This window comes from Anomaloglossus baeobatrachus, chromosome 5, assembly GCF_048569485.1.
Source record: "Anomaloglossus baeobatrachus isolate aAnoBae1 chromosome 5, aAnoBae1.hap1, whole genome shotgun sequence".
NCBI classification, from domain to species: Eukaryota; Metazoa; Chordata; class Amphibia; order Anura; family Aromobatidae; genus Anomaloglossus; species Anomaloglossus baeobatrachus.
This window is the reverse complement of record NC_134357.1, coordinates 205,965,471-205,981,315: the sequence shown is the minus strand read 5'-3', so window position 1 is coordinate 205,981,315 and position 15,845 is coordinate 205,965,471.

Genomic DNA, 15,845 nt, shown 5'->3' with positions numbered 1-15,845 from the left:
GATCCCTCTGCAGAGTTTCAAGTCTAATTCTGGGGGCCTTTTCCCCATATTAATTCTCTAAACAGACAGCTTTATAAAAATATCGTTTTGGTATCCAGACAGGCGTGTTATGCAGGGCTGTGGAGTCGGTAAGCCAAACCTTCGACTCCGACTCCTCGATTTCTCTTGCTCCGACTCCACCAAAATGAGCTCCGACTCCGACTTCACGACTCCGACTCCACAGCCTTGGTGTTATGTGAGACATAATAACAAAGGCATCAAAATCATCTAGATACAATTAGTAATACCCATTATGGATAGTGGAAATTTCATCCAAGCATTTAGTTTATTTTGGATTTTTTTTAAGTATTGGCACAAGAGTCAGAGATTCGTAGTCCGCTATTTTCCTTGTTATATCAATGCCCAGATGTTTAAATTGCGATACCACTTGCAGACCCGAGTTTGCATAAATTGATAGATTTTCACTATTTACTATCAATGTAAACAGACTTGTGCCAATTAATGACCAGACCGGAGTATGTCCTGAACTTTGCAATTGGTTTCCATTGCTATTTTCAAACTAGTAGAGGCATCAACTAAAAACAGAAGAGTATCGTCAGCATATACATTACAGTTCAAAAGTTTGGGGTCACCCAGACAATTGTCTTTTTCATGAAAAATCATACTTTTACTTAACAAATGAGTTGCATAATGAATAGAAAATATAGTCCAGACATTGACTAGGTTAGAAATAATGATTTTTACTTGAAATAAAATTTTCTTCTTCAAACTTTGCTTTCGTCAAAGAATGGTGCCTTTGCAGCAATTACAGCTTTGCAGACCTTTGACATTCTAGCTGTTAATTTGGTGAGGTAATCTGGAGATATTTTGCCCCATGCTTCCAGAAGCCCCTCCTACAAGTTGGATTGCTTGATGGGCACTTTTTGCGTACCATACGGTCAAGCTGCTCCCACAACAGCTTAATAGGGTTGAGATCTGGTGACTGGGCTGGCCACTCCATTACAAATAGAATACCAGCTGCCTGCTTCTTCCCTAAATAGTTCATGCATAATTTGGAGGTGTGCTTTGGGTCATTGCCCTGTTGTAGGATGAAATTGGCTCCAATCAAGCGCTGTCCATAGGGTATGGCATGGCGTTGCAAAATGGAGTAGCCTTCCTTATTCAAAATCCCTTTTACCTTGTACAAATCTCCCACTTTACCAAGCCCAGACTATCACATTACCTCTACCATGCTTGATAGATGGCGTCAGGCACTCTTCCAGCATCTTTTCAGTTGCTCTGCGTCTCACAAATGTTCTTCTGTGTGATCCAAACACCTCAAACTTCGATTCGTCTGTCCATAACACATTTTTCCAATCTTCCTCTGTCCTATGTCTGTGTTCTTTTTCCCATATTATTCTTTCTTTTCCTTATATTAGACAGTCTCAGATATGGCTTTTTCCTTGCTACTCTGCCCTGAAGGCCCGCATCCTGGAGTCGCCGCTTCACTGTAGACGTTGACACTGACGTTTTGCGGGTACTATTTAATGAAGCTGCCAGTTGAGGACCCTGACAATTTCTTACATGGAATATCCTTCATTTCTAAGAACAAGAATAGGCTGTCGAGTTTCACATGAAAGCTCTCTTTTTCTGGCCATTTTGAGAGTTTAATGAAACCAAAAAATTTAATGCTCCAGATTCTCAACTAGCTCACAGGAAGGTCAGTTTTATAGATTCTCTAATCCGCAAAACTGTTTTCAGCTGTGCTAACATACTTGCACAAGGGTTTTCAAGGGATTTCTAAACATCTATTAGCCTTCTAACACAGTTAGCAAACAGAATGTACAATTAGAACACTGGAGTGGTGGTTGTTGGAAGTGGGCCTCTATACACCTATGTAGATATTGCATTAAGAATCAGATATTTGAAGCTAGAATAGTCATTTACCACATTAACAATGTATAGAGTGTATTTCTGTTTAATTTATTATTAGCTTCATTGAAAAAAAAAATTGCTTTTCTTTCAAAAATAAGGAAATATCCAAGTGACCCTAAACTTTTGAACTGTAGTGTAGGGCCACCTCCTCCTCTACATTACTTCAGCGGAAACCTACTATGCTAGGATATGAGCTAATAATCGCTGCCAGGGGTTTGATTGCTAATGCAAAGACTAGAGGAGAGAAATGGTAGCCCTGTTTTCAGTCTCGTTTTAATGTGAAACCCGGAGAAAGACCCCCATTCACTTTTATCCTAGCCGACAAGTTACCATACAGCAATTTATTCCAGGATATAAAAGCAGGATCCAGGCCGACCTTTTCCATCACTACCCACAAGAACTCCCACTCAACTGAGTCAAAAGCTTTAGCCGCATCGAGTGAACATATGACCCTGTCACTGGGGTTATCTGCTGGTAATTAGAGGTTGAGGTACAATACTGACCGCTGTGGATCTAGCGGGCATGAATCCCGATTGGTCATAATGTATTATGTTAGATATTACCTTATTTAATCTAGTGGCCAGAACCTTAGCCAAAATCTTAATGTCGGTGGAAAACAATGAAATGGGCCTATATGTAATAGGGAGGGAGGGGTCCTTACCCGGCTTAAGCATAACTATTGTTACAGGTTTCTGCATAGATTTGAGCAGGGAACCCATGTCAGTTGCTTTTTGAATAGCAGTTAGTAATTATGCAAGCAACATGTCCCCACATTTTTTTGCAAGTAGAAGCTACCACAATCTGTATCTCTTCCAATTGTATTGTTCTATTAAGACAGGTATGGTCTGCTTCCAAAATTGTGGGGAGGATAATATCGTCAATATATGTGTATGTTTGTTGTCTTGAGCATAAAGGTTTAGAGCTGTAGAGATCTTGATAAAACTCAGAAAAGACTGTTCAAATATCATAAGATTGGTTAACTGTTGGGCCCTCTTTATCTTTGATGGCTGCCACAAGAGTTCTCTTAATGGGCTCTAGCGATCAGAGCAGATGACCTGCTTTTTCTCCTCCTCTAAATAGCGTTGCCTGGAGAATGGCAGTTTTTTTTTAGCCTTTTCTAGGACATGGGTATTATATGCAATCTGCACTCCTTCCATTCTGCAAGGTCTTCACCTGAGCCGGAAGCGTTAAATTGCTCTTCTGTAGCCCTTACCCTCTCGAAGAAATATCCCAAATTGTTGGGTTTTAGTTTTGGACCTATCAATGGCTTGAATCAATATGTCTCTTAAACAGGCTTTTATGGAATCCCATATGTTTTGTGGGGCAGAGTCCTTCTGGTCTTTAAAATAGTTAGTAATAGCCATATCAATGAAGTGGGTGTTTATAATGTGTAACTAAAAAGAATTCATGGTCCACACAGTAAGAAACCTACTAGGATCGGGTTGAATGCACAGATTCACAACCAGGGGAGAGTGATCCAACAGCATACTAGGAAGTATTCTATCTTTCCTATCATAGGCAAGATACACTCTGATCCTTGAGCCATATCAATACGTGACAGACTGTCATGTGACTTATATTAACAAGAGAATGGTCAGACGTTTGGGTGTCGTTTGTGCCACAGATCGTTAACGTTTCTGCCAGCAGATCCCCAAATTTAGTAACGGGGTTGGATTCCATTGCTGATCCACTCCTAAAATCTGTTCCAGTATGGGTGCATAATATTATTGAAATCCCCCATGCAAAGGACCAGTGCATCCAGTGTGGTAATAAGATATATTGCTGCTGTTTTTAGGATACTGCTGTTAAAAGGGGGTGGGATGTAAATCGCTAAGAGCAAGCACTCGTTAGTGAGCATCCTGTAATGTACTATAATGAGACTACCTTCAAAGTCCACCCCAGAGGAAATCAGTTCAAATGGCACAGATTTCTGAATTAGGATGCTAACCCCCCTGGAGTAACTAGAAAAGGTGGAGTTGAAGCCATGGCTAATTCATGGCTGGCATAAGTATGCTGTTTTGTCCCCCTCTAGATGTGTCTCATGTAGACAAATCACCCCAGGAGCCATTGTACAAGGATATTCCATTACTACCATACACTTTTAGACATCGCTCAAACCTGACATTCCAAGATAATATGTTAATATTCCCAGCCGTAATATTATATAATTTACATTATGGGGTGCCTTTTTGGGACAGAGCGCCTGCTTGTAAACACCTAAAAAAGGAAGGAAGGGGTTACTAAGACTATAAACATGCCAGAACAGAATCCTTCCAGCACTCGACATTTTGCGTGCCCCGAGCTGTGTGTCGCATCCTGAAAAATAACAAGAAAATACACAAACAAAAAGGAGACAAGAAAAAAAAAAGAAAACCAACATTCAAGTCTATCCAGCTAAAAAATAAGGATGGAGGGAAGCAACAATCCATCCTGTACCCGTGCAGGGAAGCAAGTAGTTAAATGACCCAAGGAAAAGAGCTCCTGGGCAAAAATTAGCGACCTGTCATTGTTGGATAAAAGACAAGGTATTAAAGTCCACTGGGCCATGGATCAATATCAATAAACATCGCTGCAGCAAATAATTGGCAAATGCCGGAGGTAAATGATTTTGAGTGAATGACATAGCATCCATTTTACTAAGCTTTACGAATTCGGTGCTCATTTTTCTCAATCCAGCGAACTACGTCCTTAGGATTCTCAAAAAAATAGTTTCCCCCAAGGCCACCACTCTTAGCTCTGACGGGTAAATCATTGAATAGAAAATTTGCAGATTACGAAGTTTGTGTTTCACATCAGTAAACTGTGCTCTGTGCTTTAATACCTATATGGAATAATCCGGAAAAAAAATGACACCTTGTGGCCGTTAAGGGAGATGTCTCCTTTGATATGGGCAGCTCTCAAGATAGTGTCCCTGTCCCTACAATTAAGCATCTAAATTACCTAAGGTTTCAGAGAGGTGCCAGGTGGCAGCGGTCTAGTAGGGACCCTGTGCACTCTATCTATAGCACAGAGATGGGATGGCGTGTCAGAGCCAAATAGAGTGCGTATCCCATCTGCAAAGAACTCAGTAGGATTATTACCCTCTTTTTTTTCAGGTACACCAATCACTCTCACATTATTCCTTCTGAGTCTATTCTCCAAATCATCAACTTAAGATTGTAGGGCAAATATTTGCTGATGTTAGAGAATAGAATCTATTCTGTTGTTATAGAAACCATCTTATCTTATAAGGGCACAGTCACACTAAACTATGTACCAGCGATTCCGACCACGATATGACCTGCTCAAGATCGCTGGTACGTTTCTACAGGGTCGCTAGTGAGCTGATGTGTTCAGCTGAGCTGAACACACCGATGCGTGCTGCCCTGCGGGAGCCCGACGACCAAAAAATGAACCAGAACAATGTGTAATGATCAGCGATTTCACAGCAGGCTCCAGGTCGCTGCTTAGTGTCACACACAGCGAGATCGCTGATGAGGTCACTGGTACGTCATAAAACCTGTGACTCAGCAGCGATCTCTCTATGTGAGAAGTACCTTTAACTGAAAGATGTCATGCCTATTACTGCTGGGTGGGGAGGTTTCCCATTTCTATACATAACCCTGCGGCTCTAATTGGCGCATAGTTCTGAGGAGTTATTTTTTTGTTTGGGATACTATATAAACTGGTCACATGATGTAATAAAGCAGAAACTTTCAGTACACCACAAAGGGTGTGTGCTGCAATGATTTCCCGAGTGCTCATAAAACAAATCTTACTAATTTGGAGTTCCAATGGCATAGAAGGAGTGTATTTTGCTCACAAACATGGCGTTATGAACAGGGACCCAGACATACATTATACAATCCGGATCTAGAGTGAGAATCGATCCTCTGGGGATAGTAATGCTAATAGCTGCAGTATAAGGAAAGAAGCTCAACCCTTACACTTGCTTTACTTTCCTGAAAGTTTGATCTATTTTTCTTCCAGGTGAGTTATTTTGCATTAAATAATCTGGTAAAGTAATATGCCTTTGTGAGCTGTGTGCATAGGATGTGATCAGTGTGTAAGTGTGGATTTAGCATTGTACTGGTCATTGGTCTGTGGTGTTTAATTGTAATATTGGTGGATTGTTTTGATGAATACCGACAGTAGCGTGTGTGGAGACACGGGGGTCAGTGGGTGCTCTCGTCCGCTGGCCCGGCCGCCTTTAGAAAGACAGCGTGGCTCAGGGCTCATCCCAACTGAACGCCGGCCTCCTTAACCGTGGGCGTAACACTACTCAGACAACACAGGGTGAGGGAACCACAATAATTAGACTTTATTGGATCCCCAAACAATTAGGGGGGTTCTACCAGGCTGACTTGTGAACAGGGTTTCATATGTTCCGAGTATGTCTGATATCTGTTGCTTCTGTGATGGACAAAGCTGCTCCCCTAGTGATACATCTTTTACCCCCATTTCCCTTTTGGAGTCCACTAATAGGTCTGGGATCTGGTCCAACTCTGGATCATCTAACTCTGGACAGCAAACTGCTAAATTGGTGACTTCTCGTTCCTCATAAGCTTTTAGCCTGTTGATGTGGTAGGTACGCTCACGAACACCTGCTCGATCCAGGGCCACGGTGTAGTCAGTATTGCCACATTTCTTGGTAATGGTGAATGGACCCGCCCACATGGCTTGCAGCTTGTTTTTCCGCACCGGTACAATTGTGGAAAAACGGGGGTCAGTGGGTGCTCTCGTCCGCTGGCCCAGCCGCCTTTAGAAAGACAGCGTGGCTCAGGGCTCATCCCAACTGAACGCCGGCCTCCTTAACCGTGGGCGTAACACTACTCAGACAACACAGGGTGAGGGAACCACAATAATTAGACTTTATTGGATCCTCAAACAATTAACGGCACATAACACATAACCAGCAAAACACACAAATGTAACAGGCAACAGAGTCTCACCCGTCCGCTGGCTCACCAGGGATTTAGAATGTCCATGCCTCACAGGTTCCAAGCTGTCTGAGGTCTGCAAAGTCTGTAACAGGTGACTGAACTGTCCCAACCTGTGTGTCCTCCTTAGGTAGTCCTGGTTTGATGTTAAAATCCTGGCAGCCGGAGTCGAAATCCCTAGGCTGTGGATATGGTCTCCAACCAGCACCGGAGTCCCTAGATTGAAGCCATAAGATATCCTGATCCTCTAGTCAGCTCCAAAGAGCTTAGACTGGATCCATCAGCATCCATCAACACCCACTGGTGGCTTAAAGAAGTCCTTTTTATAGCCACAACCTTCCACTTGGATACACTGCGTCCTCATCGATTGGTTGGACAAGATTGCTTCTCCCATTGGAGGAATTTCAAGCTGCATGGACAATGTTCATTTAAATGATGTGCATAGAAAGACTGAGGGTGTACATGTAAACTGGGAGTCACCGACTAGACAATGGCTACTAAGGTAATTACATTATCAATACACAACTACAATACAATGGTTACTGGAAATGTCTGGAGAACAATACGTCTAGCTTTCAGTGGCCAACACAATTACATTGAGTCAACAAGAGTCTTGTAAAAACAATGAGGGACTTCTCCCCCATCTATAGACAATCTATCATGCTGTCTGGCTGGATTTTAAGAAACTTTAACCCATGAGAGTCCATGTCGTCACATTCCTCCCCCTTCTTAATATTAGCCAGACATGATAGGCTTCCGATCATCTTTCTCCTCTTGTCGGGAAAGGCCATCCGCATTTCCATGGTTCTTGCCTTGTTTATGGGAGATGGAAAAATTGTAAGATTGTAATGCCAGACTCCACCTGAGCAAGCGTCCGTTGTCCCCGGCAGTGCGATTTAGCCAACTCAATGGATTGTGGTCAGTGAGGACTGTGAACTCATTGCCATAGACAACACAATTACATTGAGTCAACAAAAGTCTTGTAAAAACAATGAGGGACTTCTCCCCCATCTATAGACAATCTATCATGCTGTCTGGCTGGATTTTAAGAAACTTTAACCCATGAGAGTCCATGTCGTCACAGCGTGCTATACCAGAAAGGAAACCCATGTGGTTCCGACCACAAGACATGGAGGTTGATGGTATTCATCTGACGAAATGGTCAGGCATGAGAAAAGGGCCAAAGTGAAAGGTAGGCAATCCCTCTGAATCCTTTTGGTGTACTTGTTGAAACAGACAGAAGATGAGTGATCTGTACAGGGAGTTACAGATTGGCTAGAGTTTGGGCTACTGTTCAAAGGTTTCTTGGCAAAATGATACTGAAAAAATGTGAAGAAAGTACATGTTGTATACATGTTTTGATAAATGGACCAGTATGGTGGACTGAACTGACAGTGTTAAATGGACAAGTTATTATGCTGGATTTACTATGTTAAAGCACTTTTTGATAATCAGAGATTTTTGGAATTCTTTCTGCTTGGTGAGACTATAGGACATTTATAAATTCAAAGTCTCTAATTTCGAATCCCTGAAGGGTGGTCCCATTGATGTATACTACATACGAATCATGCATAAATGTAAGCGTTCATAGAATAGTAGCTAATAGCAAAGCACATAACTGAATACTAATGCAGACACTCCCACTATACTCGTACACCCAGCTTAGCCAGGCCCCTCTCAATAGTTCTTACTTCCAAAGTTGAAATTCCACCACCTATAAACTTTTTTGGGTTTTCCTTGCATTAACAATTAAAACATTTAAATAGTATATTCGCTTAATCAGACATCCCATAAATGCAAGTCAGATATAAATAGGTGAACATCTTGAAGATTTGGTAAATACAACATGTAACTGCCCATATAAAATGATTAGTATTTTAAAGTCCTGCAGTATTATATCTGACAGAATAGGGGTAACAGTCCAAAAGTCTTAAAACAGCTTACCCCCAAAGAGATGATAGAAGGTATTTTATCCATTTGTAAAAGAATTAAATAGATCCAACACAGATGTGTTTGTTTTTTTTTAAACATAAATTTTTATTTCAGTTTTCATCATCATAACATTAAATCCAATAACATTGCAAATAATAATACAGCTTTCCAATGTACATACACGTAAATGATTTTTGTCTTAACTCTACCCTGTTCTCCTTAGTTCTCAGGACTTCCCCCTTGGCAACTTAATACATCTAACTTCGCGCCCATACACACTCTTTAAATCACGAGAGATTTACTTGACTTCTCCACATTCTTTCCCTAGGTGATTAGCATATACTTCTAAGGCAATTGTCCTGTCCCGCCACCGCACCTCAACTTCCCCAATGTCCCTTGTATATCCTCCAGTAGATACCATTCCGTGAATTTAAAGGGGTTTACTATGTTTTGTATTTCTATCTCCCCACATTGTTTTACTATAAACTTGCTCCACTTTTTAAAAAATGTGCCTGCCCGTTCATCTTTGTTCCTTTCTGCTTCCAGCTGCTCTATTCTGAGCAATGATTTGATCCGGTTTATCACCTCATCTTCCGACGGGGCGTTCCCCTCCAACCATTTACCCAGTATAGCCTTCTTGACCACCATTGCCATACTGTGAAACAGTTTTGGTACTATGGCCCCCTGCTCCCTCCCCTCTTTCCCACTCCCCTCTCCCACATAATGAAAAATCCATAACATTGGGTCCATTTCCAACTCCACTCCCCAGATGTCGTTTATGAGTTTCTGTATCCTTTTCCAAAGTTTCTGGCTCTCTGGGCACTGCCAGATCCCATGAAACAGGTCTGTTTTTGGCAATTTACATTTGGGGCAATGGTCTAATTTATTTATCCCTTGCTTGCTTGGGATGTTAAAGCCATATATCGATCTATGCATCAGCCTAAATTGTGTATCCCTCCAGCCTTCATTGATCACCTCACTCCTCATTTTCACCCATCCCTGCAGTATCTTTTCTCCTGCCCCTGTGTCCTTCAGTTGCCTTGCCCATGTTCCCAAGACTTGGTCAGAACTTAGTGGAACCAACGTTTCCCTCAAATCCTTGTATAATGAGGATATATTAATTTCATGACTATCTTTCATGATCAGTCGGTCCATGTCATTCATCATCTGTTCCTTTCTAACATCTCTCAGCAGTCCCATTATTCCCCTTTCTATCTGTTTATATTGTATGATCTGAAATGGGGATAGGCCATATTTTACTACCATTTCCTGGTATGTCATCCATCTATGTTCTGATTCGTGCAGCAGATCTTTCACCCCCCTTATCCCTTTATTCCTCCCATTCTGAAAATAGTTTGTTATCCCTGCCCATAGGGAACTCCGGGGAGTTCCAGATATCTAAATATTTGGAAATTCGCCAGGACAGATTACATTTTTTTCTCACTGCTTTCCATGCCATCACCGTATCTCTGCACACTAGGGAGTGTTTAATTTTCCATGGAATGTTGACTAGTGACGTATGTAGCAATGCTCCTAGATCCCAGGGCTTGCAGAACTCACTCTCCAACTTTATGTCAGAATATCTATTAGTCTTCCTCAGCCAGTCTATTACATGTCTCATCAGGCATGCAAGATTGTACCCTCTAATGTTTGGCAATTTGATTGCTCCCTTCTCCAGTGGAAGCATTAGTTTCTCTGCCTTAATTCTTGGTCTTTTTCCTCTCCACAAAAAGGCCGAGAAAGCTTTATTCAGTCTATTGACGTCAGTGTGCTTTAATAGCAGAGGGATGGTCTGCATCGGATATAATAACTTTGGGAAACTCATCATTTTCAGAAGATGAATTCTGCCTAGTAGGGACAGAGGCAGCCCCTCCCACATCTTTAGTTCCCGTTCTATTTTCCTTATCAAAGGTTTATAGTTTAACTCATAAATCGATGTAGTCTGGCGTCCCATCTGAATTCCCAAATATTTGATATGGGTTCTTGCCACCGGTATACCACATACATTGTCCCCTATCCCATAAACCTTCAACATCGGCGTACACTGTTTGTTTAGAAACAATAGTTCACATTTTGTCTTATTTAGCTTAAATCCCGCCATACTCCCAAACTCTTCTATCTGGTGTAGTGTTTTTGTGAGTTCATTCTGAGGGTTATTCATAAATAATATATCATCTGCAAATAAGGCCGAATGTAATTTTTCCTTTCCAATATTAATGCCCTCAAAACATTCTCCTCCGTTAAGTAGTCTCAATAAAGGCTCGATAGCTAAATTAAACAGGAGTGGTGACAATGGGCATCCCTGCCGAGTCCCCTTTTTCAGTGGGAAAGAACGTGACAAAAACCCGGGTGTCGCCACCCTAGCCTGAGGGTTCGCATATAATACCCCTATAAATGTTTTAAATGCTGCTTCGAAGCCTATGTTGTCCATCACTGCTTCCAACCATGACCACCGGACATTATCAAACGCCTTTTCCGCGTCTAATGTAATCATGGCCGGAAGCTCTCCTTTTTGAATATTCCCATGTCCAGTGGCATCCATCACTAACATGGCCTTTCTTACATTTGTTACCGCTGCCCTCCCCTTTACAAACCCCGCCTGGGCTGGAGAGATTAGTCTTGGTAGTATCTCTGCCAATCTATTGGCCATCAGCTTGGCCATAAGTTTAAGATCTTGGTTAATTAATGAGATTGGTCTATAATTTACTGGGCTGTCCAAATTTTTATCTCCTTTGGGTAAAAGTTTTATATAAGCGGTGTTAAGATGATTGGAGATGCCGGTGCCTCCCAGAGTTTTATTATATATTTGTGTCAGGATCGGCGCTACTTCTTCTTTCAACGCTTTATAAAACTCCCCATTAAACCTGTCCGGGCCCGGTGCCTTATGTATATTTAGTTCTCCTATTGCCCTCTTTACTTCCTCCACTGTAATATCCGCATTCAGTCTATTTAAGTCCTATGTAGTTATTCGTGGAAGTTTTACTTTTTTCAGCCAGTCCTTCTCTCCTCCTTCCGTCCCCTCTCCTGTGTCGTATAGTTTTGCATAATATTCCCCCAGAATCTGGTTGATCTCCTGTGGGTCTGTAGATTTGCTCCCATCCTGCCTAGTCATATTAGCTATCAATGTCATTGGTCGTCTTCCCTTTGCTAGGTTGGCTAGAAGCTTCCCCGCCTTATTTATTTATTACCAAATCTGTGTAATTCTACTTCCTGTTGTGACCGAACTAACTCTTCTCTCTTCCCCGCCCAGCTTTCAAATTCTTGTTTTGCTTTTTTCCATTCTTTTTTTGCTTTTTGTGATTTGTTTTCTAGATAGCTTGTATACTTCTCTCTGAGGGTATTGCTCGTTTCTTGGTATTGTTTATGTGTGTGTTTCCTGAGCTTGGCTACATGTCCCATCAATCGCCCCCTTAACACTGCTTTTGCCGTCTCCCAAAATAACATTACTTCTTCCTTGTGCTCGCTATTAGTTCCATTGTACTCCTCCCACCATTCCCTTAGTGTTTTGATAAAAGCCTTGTCTCTGAGTAGAAATGACGGGAATCTCCACAGATACTCTGTCCCCCTCTGAATTGTGTCGTTTATGTCTATTGCCACTGGGCTATGGTCTGATATTACCATATTCTCAATATCCACTCCTTTTACCCTATGCCAAATATTTTGGTCTACCAGTAAATAATCGATTCTTGACCACGCTTCATGTGGATGCGAATAGTGTGTAAATTCACGGTCGTGTGGATGTTGTATTCTCCAGCTATCTTGTAAGTTTGTGTCTTCCAGTACTTTAGCCATCAAGCCCTTAACCTTTCCCTTTTTCCTATCTGAAACTGTGCTATACTTCCTATCCTCTTCCTGTGAGACTACTGCATTAAAGTCCCCTCCTACTATCTTATTTAATTCTGCATCTCTTCCTAATTTGCTCGTGATCAAGTCGAAAAATGAATTCTGCTCATTATTAGGGGCATATATGTTATGTATACTAAACTCTCCCTGTGGACTAGTTATTCTGATGTGTACATATCTTCCATCCTCATCTCTATCCTGGGACATTATTGTATGATTAAACTGTTTGTTTAATAAGATCATCACCCCTGCTTTCCTTCCCTGGGATCCCGATCCAACCACCGCCCCCACCCATAGTTTCTGCATACAAAAGAAGTCTTCATGCTGTAGGTGTGTCTCCTGCAGTAGTGCGATGTCTACCTTCAGTCTCTTTAGGTGTCTTAGTATCATCATGCGTTTATGTGGTGATTTCAGACCTTTTACGTTCCAAGTCACAATTTTAACCATGGTCCCATGCTCTCATGTATTTTACGTCGTCATGTGATCTCTCGTGTGTGTATCTTTGTGCCTTGTCCATGTCCTTTGTACGTTTGTAACGATGTCTTGTCTGGGCTCTCCCTTTTTCCCTAAACCAATTAACAACTATAAACCCTTTAACATTCCCCCCAACTTCATTCAGTTTCCATATCACTTCCATTTTTTCTGTAATGCTCCCGTCTCCGCAGATCTTTCCCAACCAACTGCATGTTCGTATCACGTTCCCCGTTCAACTTTTAACAAGTATTTCGATATAATACCTTCTTACTTATCACTCTAATCTACATTTAGTACCTCCTCCTTCAATATCTGTACATATATCAATTATGACGATCCATCTACATTAGAGGTGTAGAGGACAGCCACAAGGATGAGAAAATAGCAGGCGAAAAGGTAAAGAAGGATCAAGATCAGATCGCCCCGGATCATAGATGCCTCCCCTCATCCTTGTGAATTGAGAGAGTTAGGAGTAAGATAAGAGAATGGAAAGGCGAGAAGAAGAAGAGAGCCAGAGAGGAGAGAGAGCAAGAGAGTGAGAGAATAAGAAAGAGGAAGAGAAAGGAGGGAAAGAGGAAAAAGAGAGGAGAAGAAAAAAACAAACAAACAAAAAATAAAACAGCAACAACATGTGAAAGGGGGTTCACAGTGGGAGGGAGTTAGCAAGACTTCCCATCCCCATTACTGGGCCGCAGTAGATACAAGTACTCCGCCATCTCCCCCCCCACGTCCTTCAAGGTGGTGATTGAACCAATTCTTCTCATCTTCTTATTCATGAATCCCCCTTCCTCTGATGTCCAGACTTGTATGCCTAAAGTCTTTGAGCCTTGGGGCTCTCCATATGTTCCTCTCTCCGTTCCTCCCCTCCCTCCATCCGGTCGGTCTGCCTCCTTGCCCGGTTCTCCTCCTCCCTCCCCCATGATTCCCATTCTGTCTTTCAGGTGTTCTCCTTGCGCACATTCCATCCATCAGGCCCTCCACCCATCTCTCCGCCTCCCTCACATCTTTTGTCACAAAAAGGGATCCATCTTGTTTTGTTACTCTCAGCATAGCCGGGTATGATAATTGAAATTTTATATGTTTGCGGTATAATTCGGTGCAGATTTTGCTGAAAGCCTTCCTTTGGCGGGTGACTTCTGCTGAATAAGATGTGTTTTTTAAAGAAAAGGTACAAAAAAAGCCCTTTGGTATTTGGCTGAGGGGAGGAGCAGAACCTGCTTCAAATTTAAAAACAGATGAGTTGTTTTTTTTTTTTGTTTTTTTTTTTTACTCTGCCCAAAAGGGAGGAGGGAAGAGCAGTAGTAGTTTTTTTTTCCAAAATTTGAACAAATGAAGATGGTGTTTTTTTTTCTCTACTTCTAGTAGGAAAACAACCCCCTCCAAAAGAAAGTGAGATAACATTGGAATGCAACCTCTCCCAACTTGTAGAGCAAGGTCTTAAGGGGGCTTTACACGCTGGGATATCGTTAGTGAATTATCGTCGGGGTCACGGTGTTTGTGACGCACATCCGGCGTCATTAACGATATCGTAGTGTGTGACAAGTACGAGCGATAGCAAAAGCTGTCAAAATCGTTTGCCGCGGAGAGGTCGTCCTGAAACCAAAAATCGTTATCTGCTTATTAGCGATGTTGTTAGTTGTTCCTGCGGCATCACACATCACTATGTGTAACACCGCAGGAGCGACGAACATCTCCTTACCTGCGTCCACCGGCAATAAGGAAGGAAGGAGGTAGGCGGGATGTTTACGTCCTGCTCATCTCCACCCCTCCGCTTCTATTGAACGCCTGCCGTGTGACGTCTCTGTGATGCCGCACGAACTGCCCCCTTAGAAAGGAGGCGGTTCGCCGGCCAGAGCGACGTCGCAGGGCAGGTAAGTCCGTGTGACGGGGACTAACTAGGTTGTGCACCACAGGCAGCGATTTGCCCGTTTCGCACAACCGACAGGGTGGATACGATCACTTGCGATCTTGCTAGCGAGATCGCAGCGTGTAAAGTACCCTTTATTGTCTGTTCAGTTAGAATTAAGGCATTGACAAAAGAAATTAGCAACAAGGTGCCAAAATTTACCGGCAATGTATATTGTTGCAATGACATCAGTTCTGAAAAGAAATATATATAAATGGCCTTTGCTATATCTGGATGTTGAGTTGCTTTAGTTTACAGTATGTAGATAATTTATTGCCTGCTGTCCTAGTCACATCTTATGAAATGAGTTACCGTATTCTTCGCATTATAAGACGCTATTTTGTTCCCCCAAATTTTGGGGAAAAGTAGGGGGTGCGTCTTATAATCCGAATATACGGATTATATACTGCAGGGCCCAGGGGAGATGGAGGAAGCTCTGGAGCGGTACTGGGGGCTGAGAGAGGCTGCAGAAGGCAGCGGGAGATCTCCTGCTCCCGCTCATATGATATGAACTGCCGCTGTCCATCACTGTGGGGCTGAAACCGCACCGCGGTGATGGGCTGCGCGCCCCTTTGATGGCACATGCCTCCCCCTGTGTTAGATATGGCCTCCATGCTGCTGCCCATCTTAAAATAAAAACAGCTTTATTTACCTCTTACCTTCCAGCGCTGATCTCTGGTGTCTCCCCTGTGCCTTCCTGCTGTCGCTGTGATCAGGCACACAGACATGATATCACTCTGCTGTGCCGATCACATGATCGGCACCAAGAACCAGGAAGTGGAGGAGCTCCACAGCACGGAGGGAGACACGGGAGGACAGTGCGCAGAAGGTAAATAAAGAGTTTTTTTATTTTTCTA